This window comes from Paroedura picta, chromosome 5, assembly GCF_049243985.1.
Source record: "Paroedura picta isolate Pp20150507F chromosome 5, Ppicta_v3.0, whole genome shotgun sequence".
Classification (NCBI taxonomy): domain Eukaryota; kingdom Metazoa; phylum Chordata; class Lepidosauria; order Squamata; family Gekkonidae; genus Paroedura; species Paroedura picta.
The window spans coordinates 20,853,866-20,869,242 of record NC_135373.1 but is presented as its reverse complement, the minus strand read 5'-3'; positions in this window follow the sequence as shown (position 1 = coordinate 20,869,242).

Here is a 15,377-nt window from a genome sequence, read left to right as displayed (position 1 = left end):
TGGTTTTAAAGGTGTCACTGAACTCAAAGTTCATTCTCCAAGGTGTAAACTGCACGGAGCATTTATTCCACCCCCAGATCGATTCAGTCCCTGCCCTCTACACAGAATGCGATTTCCGTTTGGATTTTGGCCGATTTAAAATTTCCTTCTGCAGCAAGAAGGATTGATCCGGAGTGACCCTACCTTTATTGTGCGATATCTCAGACTGCTTTTAATCCTGAATATCCATTTGTGAAAGAAAGCTCCGTGGTAGAGAACCTCTGATAGGCTACACCCGGTCATGTGACACGCTTGCCTTAAAGGAGAAGCCCCTAATTTCTCTCAATTTCTGTCCGTCCTGGATTTTTCCTCCCCCTTCTGCCTTTTTCGATCCTCTCCCCCACCCCTCCAAGAAAAGAAAGAGGCTCCCTGCTTGGCTCTTCCCCCCCCTCCAAGAAAAGAAAGAGGCTCCCTGCTTGGCTCTTCCCCCCCCCTCCAAGAAAAGAAAGAGGCTCCCTGCTTGGCTCTTCCCCCCCCCTCCAAGAAAAGAAAGAGGGTCCCTGCCTGGCTCCTCTCCCATCAAGAAAAGAAAGGAAGGGACTTGGGTTCCTCCCCCCTTCTGAGTCTCCCTAACCACGTGCAGAAGACTTTCCTTTTTCAATGGGGGGGGGAGAGGAAGAATCAAGTTCAAAGCGATCTGAATTCAACAGGATTGACAATGGAATAAAGAAAGTAAGTGCAGACTCTGCCCAAATCGGAGTTGGTTACCCTAATGGATTTAGGGAAGCCAGCCTCCAGGTGGGACCTGAGGATCCCCTGGAATTATAACTCATCTCCAGACTAAAGAGATCAGTTTCCCAGAGAAAATGGCTACTTTGGAGGCTGGACATCATAGCATTATACTCTACTTATTTACCTCCCCACCCCAAATCCCGTCCACTCTTGGCTACCGACAAAGTTTCCAGGTATTTCCCAGCCCAGAGCTGCCAACCCTAAATGGATTATCCTGCTCTCGATGCATCGTTTTCCATTTATGTAATATCATTTCTACACTGGTTAACACAGGATTCCCCAAGAAGGTGCCCATGGGTACCATAGTAGCTGCCAATGCTTCCCCTGGTACCACTGAGCTATTCAGAATGGGGGTGGAGCCCTTGTAGGGCGGGGCTTCCTATTGGCTGTCTCCATTCCAATGAAAGGGATGATAGAATGAGAGCAACTGGGAAGCACACAGACTTTCCATAGTCAATGTGTGATTCCGCTCCCTCTTCCACTTTTCCTTTTTCCCAAGCGGGGCAAGGATGGGTGTTCCGTTTTTCTCCGCCTCCTGAAGAAGCCATTTCTGGTTCAGACAGTTGGAGTTAGAGCTTCCAGTCTCAGTTAGGCATCCCTGGGAGTGATTTTAGTGAATTCAGGGATGCCAGCATCCAGGTAGGAAGGAGAAAAAAAGCTGACAAGATGGCCAAAAATAACGTAATTCATTCATTTTCAGCCAGAACAAGTTCTGGAATAACATTCATTTTCAAATTCTCTTCCTCAGAGGCTTTGTGTTGCTACATAAATAAATACAGCAAAATGAAACATGTTAGTCTATTGGTAAATAAATGATAGGTAGGTAGGTAGGTAGGTAGGTAGGTAGGTAGGTAGGTAGGTAGATAGATAGATAGATAGATAGATAGATAGATAGATAGATAGATAGATAGATAGATAGATAGATAGATAGATAGATAGATAGATAGATAGATAGATATCTTTACATTATGCCAAAGTGTCCCAAAATTTCCCATAACTTAACTTCCAAGAAATTTCTCAAACAATGAATGAAAAACATATTGTCTGAGAAATTGCTTGGAAGTTACAGTATGGGAAATTTGGGACACTTTTGACAAGTAGACCAACATTTTGCTATATTGATTTATGTAGTGACTCAAAGCCACTGAGGAAGAAACCACCCTTTGAAAATGAGTGTGAAATGAAAGAATTTCATCCTCCCAATGTAGAAAATAAAATCGGTCCTTGTCAAGGGTTTTCTGTAAAAACAGGGGTGTTTTGTTTCCTTCCGCCGGGCTTGTATCGCATGTGCCAATAAAGGTCTTCAGAGTCTGAGACTGAATCACATAGGCATAACATTTCGCTGTCTGTAGAGAGACTTGAGGCTTGTCACCCATGAATAATGTTAAATCTGCAGGTTCAAGGAAGTCAGGACCGCTGGAAGCTCACTCAGCTCTTTATTGGGATCTCAGCACGGTGGTACAAAAGGCAGAAGGGAACTGAGAACCCCTTTGAAAAAACCCAATTTATATACAATTATATACAATTGTGAACAAAGGATCTCCCTGCCAGTGCACACCATTGATCAGTTTCAGTTTAAACTGACTGGATTCCAAGATAGGGATCTGGCAGCGCACTGATTCATTACACTGCCCGCTCTGATCCTACCTGGGACCTCAAGCTTGGTCCTTGGCAGAATCGTTGACAGACCCACAGACACAAAAAGTAGTAATAACCGTCAAAAAATGTGCACTGAACCAGTCTCAAAACCTGTTCTGCCTCAAACGGCCATCAGATGGCGCTCGGACCTTAAGAGTCCACCCCTGTTAAATTCTCTGCCTTCCTAGTATTGAATCCGTAGCCCCAGAGGCAGCGGCTGAGGAGAGCCGGGGTCCGTGAGGGTCAGGGCTCCTGGGTTCTGAGATTCCTGGCTGCTGAAGAAAACCGGATCCAGGCAGGGCAGAGAAGAAAGTCATGCAAAGGCCTTGAGCAGTTTCCATGGCAACCAAAGGCCAGGGCAGGCCTAAAATATCCCACCGAGCCAGATGTAGGCAGACCTCCTTCTCTCTCCGTAGCTGCGTCTCTCGCACAAGGTAGCTTCTTGCAGATCTCTAGCCTGCATGGAGAATCCCGGCAGGGATCCCTTGGGATTCTTATTCAAAGGAGGCGGCACGCAGATTGGTGGGGATCATTTGCTCATAAGGGATCTGGAACGTCTTCTCTAAGAAATAAATAAAACCACCCATTTTTTAAAAAACGTAATTAGCTCATACTGGCCCGGTCTTCACTAGAAAATCCAAACAAAACATTAAAAACCGCAACACAACACACACTTGTATGTATCACAGCTCTGTAATGCTGTAGAATTTATTCTCCAAAGAGGCGCTACTCCAGGGGAAGTAACCTCTCCCATTAAGGGTTGCCAGCTCTGAGTTGAGAACTTCTTAAAGATTTGGCGGTACAGCCTGGGGGAAGAGCAGAGGTCAGGAAGGGGAAAGACCACAGAAGGGTAGACGCCATAGGTTCTACCCCCCCCCCCCCCAAAGGAGCCATTTTTCTCCTTGGGAACTGATCCCTAGTCTCTGGAGAGAGCACTTGTAAAGCCAGGGGACCTTCAGGTCCTATTTGGAGGTGGACCACCTTACCATGGTCCGGAGAACGTTTGTAACTCCAGGCAATCCCCAGGTCCCACCATGAAGTTGGTATTGGGAATCCTGAGATTATTATAGAGTAACCATCACACACTCTGAATACTAGATTAGGGCCCAGATTAATTGAATGCAATGCCAGGTTGCCCCACCAAAACAAGGCATGATGGGAAGATTGCCCACAATGTTCCGCTCCAGGGAAAGAAACATGCTATCGGTGTGTGAGAAACAGAGCAGGCATTAATAGAATTATAGAGTTGGAGGGAGCCATACAGTCCACCTAGTCCAACCCCTTGCTCAATGCAGAATCAGCCTAAACATCCATGATAACTATCTGTCTAGCTACAGCTTAAAGACCGCCAGTGAGGGGGGGCTCACCACCTCCTTAGGTAGCCAATTCCACTGCTGAATTACTTGGAGTGTGAATTTTTTTTCCTGATGTCTGATACTGTTCTACACGGAGTTTAAACCCACTACTTTGCTGCCAAGGAGAAACTTTCCCTGCCCTCCTCTAAGTGACAAATGTCAAATAAAGAGATCAATTATTCCCTCTCGACCTCTTCTTCAGGCTGAACATTCTCAAGCCCCTCAGCCTTTCCTCATACAGCACGGTTTCCAGGCTGCGGATCATTCTCTTCACTCTCTTCTGCACACTCTCAAATTTGTCCACATCATTTTTGAAGCGAGGCCTCCAGAACTGCACACAGGTCTCCAGGTGCAGTTTGACCAGTGAAGTATACAGCGGGACTATGACATTTTGCAATTTCAATGGGATGCCTCTGTTGATACAGCCGAAGACTGTATTTGCCATCTTTACTTTGCCACATCATGCTGCCTGCTCATATTTAGCTTGCAGTCCACGAGCCCAAGATCTCATTCATGCACACTGCTACCCAGAAGTGCATCTCCCATCCAGTATGCAGGCTTCCCATTTTTGTGACCCAGATGTAGAATTCTGCACTTCTCAGTGAACTGCATGTTGCCCTCGTTTGCCCACTTCCTCAGAATTTTCAGACTATATTGAACTCTTTCTGTATCTTCTGAGATATTCACTACTCCCAATGTGGTGTCTGCAAATTTAATTTGGAGTCCCTACACGCCCTCCTCCAGACCACTGATAAAAATGTTCAAAGGTACCAGACCAGGTAGCAAGCCCTATGGCACCTCCCTGCTCACCTCCCTCCAATCAGATGAAATGCCAATGACAACTACTCTTTGGGTGTGGTTTTCTAACCAGTTCCCTATCCACCTAAACAGCTGAAAAGCCAGTCTGCAGTTCTTCACCTTCCCTATCAGAACATCATGGGGAACCTTGTCAAAAGCCTCACTGAAATCCAGGTAAACAAAATCAACGGAGCTTCCACAAAGAAGGAATCCAGGTTGATCTGGTAGGATCTATTGGAGACAGATCCGTGCTGACTTCCCCGGATCAACTAATTGTCCTTCAGATGAGCCTTCGGGGAGGGTTGTATATAAATAAAATAAAATAAATAAATAAACGTTTGCAGATTGACTCATTTAAAATCTGCTCCGCTATTTTCCCTGCAATTCAGGTAAAACTCACTGATCTGTAGTTTCCCAGGTCATCTCTCCTCCCTTATTGGAAGACTGGGATGACATTCGTTCTCCTCCAGTCTTCTGGCACATCTCCAGTCCTCCAAGAGGTCCAAAAGAAGATGGACAAGGGTTCTGCAAGCTCTCCAGAAAGTTCTTTGAGCACTCTCGGGTGTACATCATCTGCTGGAGCAGATTTGAACTCATCCAGTTTAGCCAGGTGTATCTTGACAATCTCTCTGCCCATGTCAACCCTCTACCCAGACACCATAACTTGCCTACTAACATTGCTAGATGTGTCCAGATTAGATTAGATTAGATTATTTATTTACAGCCATTGGCCAGCTTCTCTAGATGTGTGCATATTCTTCCAAGAAAACATAGAAGCAAAATAGGTATGGAACCTTTCTGCTTTCTCTCTGTCTTCTGTCAGAGTCTCCCCATCTTCCCCAAACAGCAGGCTTATTGCCTCATTTGCCTTAGGTTTGCTCCTCGCATATCTGAAGAAACTTTTCCTGATGTAATGGGTTTCTCTGGCCAGTCTCAGCTCACTCCTAGGTTTGGCTTCTCTGATGGCTAACCTAAAGTGCCTTGTAACATGCAGATGCTCTTCCTTTGAGGTCAGTCCCTTCCCTCCATGTCTTGAACATTTCCTTTTTCTTCCCTAGCTCCCCCTGAAGTTCTCTGCTCATCCAAATAAGCTTCTTGGGTCCCCTACCGTGTTTTCATCTTGCTGGAACAGTCATGGCTTGAGCATGCAATAGCTCTTGTTTAAGGAGAGCCCACCCATCACTTGCGCCTTTCTCCTACAGTATTCTGTGAGAGCCAGCTTGGTGTAATGGTTAAGGGCAGCAGCTTCTAATCTGGTGAGACAGTTTTGATTTCCCACTCCTCCACATGCAGCTAGCTGGGTGACCTTGGGCTAGTCACATTCCTGATAGAGCTCTCTTTCAGCTCTACCTCCCTCACAGGGTGTCTGTTGTGGGGAGCGGAAGGGAAAGCAATTGTAAGCCATTTTGAGACTTCTTTGGGTAACAAAAAGCGGGGTATAAACCAACTCTTCCTGTTGTCATGGGATTACTCTCATCATGTCTCTGCCCCATGAAAGTCTAACATACACATCTGACTATGAATTTCCTTCGCACCCCAGCTGAAAAGGAATTCTAGGAAGACATGTTCACTCCCCCCCCTCCAGTTTTTCTCTTTCACCCCATCCAACAGTTCTTGCCTGTTTGTCAGTATTACATCAGATATGGCTGAGTCTGTCATAGGGTCTTCCCCCATTTGATAAATGAAATTGTCGGCCAGGTCAGAAAGTTGCAAGATTCTAAACACTTAGCAGAGTTTGTTTCCCAGAATGCATCAGGGAACTTGAAGTCACCCAGAATTACAGGGTCCTGATGCCCATTCAAGGAAGGCAGCACCTACATACCTGCCTTGGTCAGGTGTAGCAGACGCCAACCACTATACTCTTTTATCTTTTCGGCATGAGGACTACTTAGCGTCACAGACTCAGAATGTTGACTGTCCGGTAGGCAGTTCACAATTTCATCATTCTTAAATCGCAATACAGTAAATCCAGGAAAGTGGATTTACCACAGTAAAACGCATGAGCCACCAGGGAGCAACCAGTGATCAAACAGAGAAAAGATCATATGAAGGGGGAAACAAGCGATAGTCTCTTGAGCGTTGTCCTGTCCTTGCTGCTTGCTCAACTCTTCATCTGCTGCCTGGCAAGGGAGGCAGATTTCCCACCACTGCAGCAGTCGAACCACCATTAAGGTTCTCTCTAGTGGTCCTAAGTAACCTCCACTGCCCAAGTGCCTCCTTCCCTCCCGCCTCTCATGTGCCACACCCCCATCCTTTCTGCTCCTCTTCTCCCCCTCCCCCACTGGTCTGCCCACTCAGCCCCTCCCTTCCCCACTCGCCTTGACTCCTGCTCTCCTTCTGCCTCCCTAAGAACTTCTTAAGTGGGGGCGCTGCCACCACGCCACCCGAGTCACTGCCATGCCACTGCCACCACCCAAGGCAGCTCAGGCAGTTTGGGCAGTGTAGCTTGGGCGGCCCCGCTTAAGAATTGCAACTGACAACAGAGAACATACCCCGTTGAGGTTAGGGATGCCAGTTTCTAGGTAAGGCCTGGGGATCCCCCATTTTACAACTCGCCTCCAGGTGACAGAGATCAGTTCCCCTGGAGAAAGTGGCTGCTTTGGAGGGCGGGCTCCATAGCATTATATTCCACTGAGGTCTCTCCCCACCCCAAATTCCACCCACTCCCAGTCCCACCTTGAAAGCCTCCAGAGCTGGCAACCCTACCCAGAGCTGGCAACCCTAGCTGAGGTCCCCAAACCTGACCTCCTCAGGCTCTACTGTTACCCAAATAGGCAGTTCTCATAATTTATGGGGGAAATTAGCGTAATGAGACATAGCGAGAGGGGGGTAGCTTGAGATTCCCACCAATGTTTACAGACATTGTTCTGCTACGGAAACTTTAAATAAACCAGTTGGATATTTGACAGAAACAGCTTTTATTCAGGGATATAAAGGGGTATTGCATACATACAAAACACTCCAAGAAATATACAAAAGGCTGACTAAGAAAATAACAGAAGAAAAGGGAGTATTTTTTTTGAGAAGGTGATATTTTCCAATCTAGATGAGGAGAAGTCTGCAGATTCAGCAGCCAAATGACCAGCGTTTCAGAGAAGAAGAAAGGAAAAGCCTACACACAAGGGGGGAGGGGTGTATGGCACCAAAACACACACAGAGACATACTAAACTGGGGCAGGAGGCCTCTTAACATAGACCAAATTGCTACCTGAAGCTATGTTGATGTGTTTGCTCCAAAAACAATGAGTTGATGAATGTTCTGGAATTAAATAATGCTCCAGGAGAAGCCTGATGAGATTTACCCAAGGTGAACTATAGATGTTAATAGTTCTTAATGATCCTCTGTATAGCGGACAGGAAACTATTCATTTTAAGAAAGTGACCTACCCTAAAGGCCAGTTGTTATATCTCTGGGCATTTGGCCACTGATGCAAATGAGGGCTTCTGCCAGCCAAGGAACTAACCAATCAAACGAACCTGTTAAGGCCCAACCAGATCGCCCTGCCCTAGAGCCAATCGGATTGCTCTATTTAGAGCCAATCAGATTGCTCTGCTTAGGGCAGTGGTTCTCAACCTTGCTAATGCCTCGACCCTTTAAATACAGTTCCTCATATTGTGGAGACCCCCAACCATAAAATGATGCAAGGGCTCTTTCACAGAAATTAAACCCAAACTGACCAATGGAGTGAAGATCCATTGTTCAGGATTGTATATAAATTGGTTTTTCCCCGGGGTTTCTCAGTTCAGTTCTGCCTCTTGTCCTACTATGCCGATCCTGTTCTTTTCCACTGCTCCAGACAGACGAACACTCTATCTCAATCTACCCCGCAAGGCTGTTGTGTGGATGGCGCCCCCTGGCCAAGCTGCTTGTCCTCCCGTGACCCCTGTGAAAGGGTCATTCAACCTCGAAAGAGGTCCCAACCCCTAGATTGAGAACCCCTGGCTTAGGGCTAATCAGAATGCTCTGTTAGGGCCAATCAGATTGCTCTGCTTAGGGCCAATCAGAGGCAGCAGCTGTGGGCTGCCTGAAAGGTATGCATGCATGAGTTTGCCTGTTTTTCTCTGTTCAATATTTGGTGTTTGTTCCTGGAATTGCTAAATAAAAAGAGCTGTTCTGAAGAATAGGAGTCTGTGTTCAGACTTAATATCTGTTGTTGCTGCGGTCCTTTTCAATCTATACATCTCTGATGACAACCGGGAAGTTTGCTTATGCCAATGCATGGTGATTGCAGTGAGACACAAATCCACGGAAAGGACTGAAGAAATACCGACTAAGGAGCTTGAAATTTTGGTGAACTCTTACCATAAATGGCAGCTCATCCCAAGTATAGGATAAGCAAAATGCTCCTGTTTCCATCTCGATAACAATCTTGCCACCTGAGAACTGACCGTCTATTTTAATGGCAGAACCGTACGCCTAAGTCCCTTGGCAATGTAGCAGCAAACACACACACACACAAAACAACTTTCTCCAAAAATTATGTGGTACAACTTGGGGGGGGGGATCTGCTACAACACTTAGATGGTCAGTTTTGGGGTTGGTAATAGGGTGCTTTAGAGCTGCTCAGCAGCCCCCATGTCCATGATGTCCCACTCAGTACAACAATGAGAACCGTCAGCAGATGTATTAAACCCGCTCCAAGCTATTGTGCTGTATTGCTCTGCCATGTCTCAGAAGGCAAGGTTCTCCTCTTTGTGAATAGAGAAAGATCGCTGAAAACAGACATCTGCCCAACCACACAAACATGGCTGACACAGGCCTATCCAAGTTAAAAGGACACCTGGCAATAATGTCTGCACCAGTCATGCAATTTGAAAATTTCAGTCTAGGAAATGAACATGGATGAAATCATTTCTATCCAAGACCCGTAACCTGATAAACACCAACAGGAGGCCCTCAGGATTCGATTTGCCATGTAAAATATGGAAGATGGCTAATAGAATATGAAAAGGCTTTGGCAGTTGTGTAGACCTATTGCTGAGATGGGATAAAATACTAGGTCTCAAATGTGGTTATGGTGCATCCTGCCGAACAGGAACGTGAGCATTGTGCTTTCCATGGAGATGTGAGAGAGCTCTTTGTACTCTCTCCAGCTGTGACTGAGTAGACTGAAAACTTCGATCAGGGATTCCCAGCCAGGGGTCCATTGACACCCGAGAGAGCTCCAGAGGGGGTCCATGGCCTTTCCCCTCTTGCCTTAATGGACTCAGCCACAAGCTAGGGAGCTGGCCACTTCCATCGCTCCCCTTCCCCCCCTCCTGAGCACAAGTGAATTCTCTCATCGTTTCTGTACCTGAGAGGGGGGAGAGCCTGCACACTTACTCCTCCCCCCCCTCCTCAGTCCTCCTTGAGCCTGCCTGTTAACATGGGTAGTGATGTCACTTCCAGTGACGTGTCACTTCCGGGAACTGTGGCAGGGAGGTGTGGCCAGATGACATCGCATCCAGTGCACATCAAAGCCTGAAAAATTATTTCAGGGGCTCTTCCACCATCGAAAGGTTGGAAAAGGCTGGCTTAGATATTAGTATTTACTAGGACTGCCCACTCTGTATAAGCATTGTACCTACCCGACTACAGGTTGTATATTATTATTTGCTTTCTGTGTGTGACTCTGCCATGCAATAAATAAATAGCCTGTTATTTTCTAGGGTTGGGAAATACCTGGAGATTGGGGGTGGAGCCTGGGAAGGGTGGGGTTTGGGGAGGGGGGACCTCCATAGAGTCCACCCACCAAAGCAGCCATTTCCTCTAGATCAGGGGTAGTCAAACTGCGGCCCTCCAGATGTCCATGGACTACAATTCCCAGGAGCCCCTGCCAGCATTCACTGGCAGGGGCTCCTGGGAATTGTAGTCCATGGACATCTGGAGGGCCGCAGTTTGTCTACCCCTGCTCTAGATAAACAGATCTTGGTTTTCTGGAGTTCAAGTGTAATATCAAGAGATCTCCAGGTTCCCCCTGGAGGTTGGTAAGCAATCTCCTGAGCGTCTCCGTCCTGATTCACGCTGCCACACAGGCCTCTCCAGAATTTCCCAAGTGCCAGGGAGGCCGAGGCCTGCGGCTGACTCAGATTCTTGTGCAAAACTGGCCAGAAGGAGCCACTGCCCCAGTGTCATTCCTGGGTGTGAGGCTGACACTGGAGTGCGGGGCTGTGCCGGCATTCCTGCCTTTTCTCGGAAGCCCCTGCCTAGCCCGGCTGATTGCAGCTGCAGGATAAGGAGAGGAAAGCCGGCCCCGTGCCAGGAAAGACGTGCTTCAGTTCATTTACTCAGCTTGGGACATCACAGTTTCCTTGCTGCAGCGTGATTTCTCAACAGGCTTCTTTCAGAGAGATAAAGCAACGGCTGGTTCCTCCCAACAGCTTCCTTTTGTCCCAAAATAGCACGGAGAGGGCATCCCAAAGGTTAACTCACAAACATAAGAAGTCGCCTCGTGGTGAATCAGACATTTGGTCCAGCAAAGTCAATATGGTCTCTCCAGGCTAGCAAAATTTCTGGTCCTCTCTGGCCACTGGCAGAGGTGACATTTGCGGTAGGAACCTGGAGAGGAGAAGGCCTCAGTGGACTACAGTGCCCTGAAGTCCATCCTCCAAAGCAGCCATGTTCTCCAGGGAACTGATCTCTGTCGTAGAACCATAGAGTTGGAAGGGAGCTCCAGGGTCATCTAGTCCAACCCCCTGCAGGATGCAGAAAATTGACCACCACCTGCTCAAACACAGTGACCCCAATTCCATGCCCAGATGACGCCTCTCCCCTGAAACCAGAATGCCCAGGCATTTCCCTGGGCATGCAGGAAAGGACCACAAGAGCCAAGCACTGACACAATCCCTTCTGCCCACCCACTCACCATCTGCCTAGGTTCACAGAATCAGCATTTATGTCAGATGGCTATCTAGCCTCTGCTTTAAAACTTCCAAAGGAGGAGAACCCACCCCAAGGAAGCCTCTTCCACTGAGGAACCGCTCTAACTGTCAGGAACTTCTTCCGGATGTTTAGCCGAAAATTCTTTTGAATTAATTTCATCCCACTGGTTCTGGTCCAACCCTCTGGGGCAGCAAAAATCAGCTCTGCTCCATTGTTTATGTGACAGCCCCTCAAATATTTGAAGATGGCTATCATATTACGTCTTAGTCGCCTTCTCTCCAGGCTACAAACACCAAGCACCTCAACCTTTCTTCATATGTCTTGGTCTCCAAACCCCTCACCATCTTTGTTGTCCTCCACTGAATGTGCTCCAATTGGTCTATCTCCTTCATCTCCAGAGTTCTTCCACCCTACCCCCCCCTCCTCCAATCTAGCACCCGTTGTATTCCTGAATGCAATGGGCTTTGTCCCTAGTTTACCTATATGTCTAGTTCTAGATCCAGTACCAAAAATTACATGTTAGTCTGCTCTTCCCTTCTCAAACGAGTGAAGGACTTTCAGATTTACCTTACTTTGAGAGGGACCCCTTCCCATTGTCTCTTCCGACTGCACTTTTTATGGAGCAGGTACACCTTAAAACAGTCCTCCCATTCTCCCTAGCCCCAGCTATGGTTAAATAAAGGTAAAGGTAAAGGTATCCCCTGTGCAAGCACTGGGTCATGTCTGATCCTTGGGGTGACGCCCCCTAGCGTTTTCATGGCAGACTCAATACGGGGTGCTTTGCCAGTGCCTTCCCCAGTCATTACTGTTTACTCCCCAGCAAGCTGGGTACTCATTTTACGGACCTCAGAAGGATGGAAGGCTGAGTCAACCTTGAGCCGGCTGCTGGGATCAAACTCCCAGCCTCATGGGCAGAGCTTCAGACTGCATGTCTGCTGCCTTACGACTCTGCGCCACAAGACGCTCTTATGGTTAAATAGCTTCCACAAATGCCTAGCTGCTAGTTTGGATGGCACTGACTTCCAATCCTTTTGTACAGCCTTTTAAAATCCCCCCGCCCCTGTTCTCAGCCTGCTTTTATTTGGATAGGACCCACCCCATATTTGCTTTCTTGTTCACCCTGAAGTAAGAGAAATATGTCCCAGTGACATATGACAAACATGTCCACGTCGAGACGGCTAGCCATGTTAGTCTGCCTGCAGCAGCAGCAAAGAGAAGTGACTTACCATAAGTGAGCAGTGATTCACACAAGCGCCTCCCCTGCCACAAGTTTTGTTAATCTTTAAGATGCTCTTGGATTCTGGCTCTTTCCTTTTAAAAATGTCCAGAAACACGAATAAAATGTCAAGGAAATAGTCTTTATATAAACAGATTTGTTACAATGTTCTATGCAATTACCCCATGATGTTATGTATAAACCACACAGAGCCGTATGGAAGGGGGGCATAAATAAATAAATGACCCATGAGAGAGAGAGAGAGAGAGAGAGAGAGAAATTCATGGTCACTATTGAATTTTTATTGCCCCCTTCCTGTTGGCCTTCTGAAATAATTAACATCATTGGGAAAGTGGGAAATCGCCAGTTTCAGTTTTGCTTAAATACCGCAGAATCCCAGACACAGTAAAGTCGTACCAGTATGAGATGTGCAAATTATCACCAGAAGATCCAGTTATAGTACCTAAATGTCCCAAGGGATGATTCAGACGTATTCAGGCTCCAGCAATGCTATTTCTAACTTCTGCCTTTCTCAACAGATTGAGCTGGGCCTATTCTGCGCACAATAGAGAATGCACTTTCAATGCACTTTAGAAGTAGATTTTCCTATTCCGCACAGGAAAATCCAACTGCCAAAGCACATTGAAAGTGCATGATGAGTGCGGAATGGGCCTTGGTTAGAAATCATTCTAGGCAAAGGGGTACTCACTGTCCGCCGTGACCAATCACAGAGGTGAATGGCAAAAATCATTCCAAGCAGCCGAAGCACAAAAATGGACTTCCTTTCCGCACACAGTGAGAAATACAGGCAAACCAGAATTCATTTTTAATGCATTTCATGGGGAAGTTTGCCAGTATATCAAAGAATGGCCATATGACGCTATCATCCAACACTTGCATTCCATGGTTCTCCCTACAGCAGTGGTTCTCAACCCTGGGGTCGCGACCCCATTTGGGGTCACCTGGCTCTTTCTGCGGGGTCCCCAGGTTGCCTGCCGCCAGTGGCAGCAGGGGGTGACAGGCAGCGGCAGTAGCCGGAAGCAGTGGCAGGCATCTGCAGGTGATGGTAGCAGGCTGCGGTGGGCGGCAGACAGAGGCGGCAGGCGGTGGTGGTGGCTGGCAGAGGAGGAGCCATGGCAATGGCCGTCCCCACAGTGCTCTGCCTGTTGTGCACCTGCGTGCACGTGTGAACATGCACGCATGCTTGCACGCTTGCATGCTTGTTGAGAACCAAGTTGTTGAGAACCACTGCCCTACAGTATTCTCTTTTTTAAAAAAATACTTGGTTTGTGAAGATTTCACACATCCTGAAAAATGTTTAAATAATCACAGTGCCTGCCTATCCAGCAGTCCTGTTCACAAGTTACAGACAACATGTGTGCAATCTGGGAATACTCTTGACTTTTCTTTATAAAGGCATTGCGTAATCCTCATGTTACAATCAGTGCACATAGAGCTGAATGTGTGATTGAAATCCCACGTGGATCCACGGGCTGCTTCCCGACTTCATTTGTCAATCGTGGTTCTTTCCCTTAAACAGATTAGGCCATGTCCGTGCATAGACACCACAGGGAGAGTGGGTTTATCACATGGCAATGTGATGCTCTGTCAAATTTCTGCACAGAACTGCACTTTTCATTCCGTTTCATTGCGGAAGCAACAGGGAAAGATCCTAGGAACAGATGAGAAATTTTCTGATTCAGGGTAATGCGAAATTCAGCCCTAAGGCCCTACTTCTAATCTGCTGCTCCTTCCTTATGGTTGGCTTTGGTCAAAATCATCCATGTGCTTGCTGGGTGTAGTCTGCACAAAGCTTTTTACCCAGTCCGAGTTCGAATGAATCCCTCCCGTCTCCACTGAATTCTATTCCCACTTTGATTTTGGGTGCTTTAAATTTTCCCTCTGCAACAAACATGATTAATTCACGGTGACCCTACTTTCCCCCACGATATCCAGAAGTGGATATAACCCTCGAGATTTGAAACCCGGCATCAGGAAGTGTGCAGATTTTTGCTTTTTCCGAATTAACTCCCTTCTCCCTGCCTCGCAGCAAAGTAGTCTTCCCTGATTGGCCAGGGTGTCAGTTCAAAGACTTCCTGGTTCCTGGTTGCAAGGCTTGTCTTAAAGTGACTGCGCCCCAGAAGCCCTAACTTCTCTCAGCAGATATTTGCCTTTTGGATTTATTCCCCCTCCTCTGCTGTCTCCTGCCCCCCGCCCTCCTCATTCAAGAAAAGAAAGTAAGAGACTCCTGCTGTGCCTGGCTCCCCTCCCCACTCTGAGCTTCCCCAATCAAGTGCAGAATACTTTTCTGTTTCAATTGTGGGGAAGGGGATAGAGGAAGACCCGAGTTCAAATCCATCTGAATTCAGCAGGTTCCACAACGGAAAAAACAAAGTAAGCGCAGAATCAGGCCTGGGTTGTTACAATGCACCTAGCAAGGGGCTGCCTTTGAATGCAGTTTGGAAGTTGCCTTTAGCACCAGTTTCTCCAGAGGATGGTTGCTGTGCCAGGGCTGGCATCCCCCAGGTGCTTTTCAAGGTGGACTATGCAAAATTTGTGGTTTCACATATTCAACCGCATAAATGAAGAATATCCTGTATGGGGCATCAGAGTGATGTGTAGTTAGCATACTTAGATCAATAACTTCCTGGTATTTTTCAAATTATCTCCCCCAGTGTCCTGATTGGCTCCACTGGAGACTTCCTGCCGTTTTGGGCACACTTTCCCTTGGTTGCCT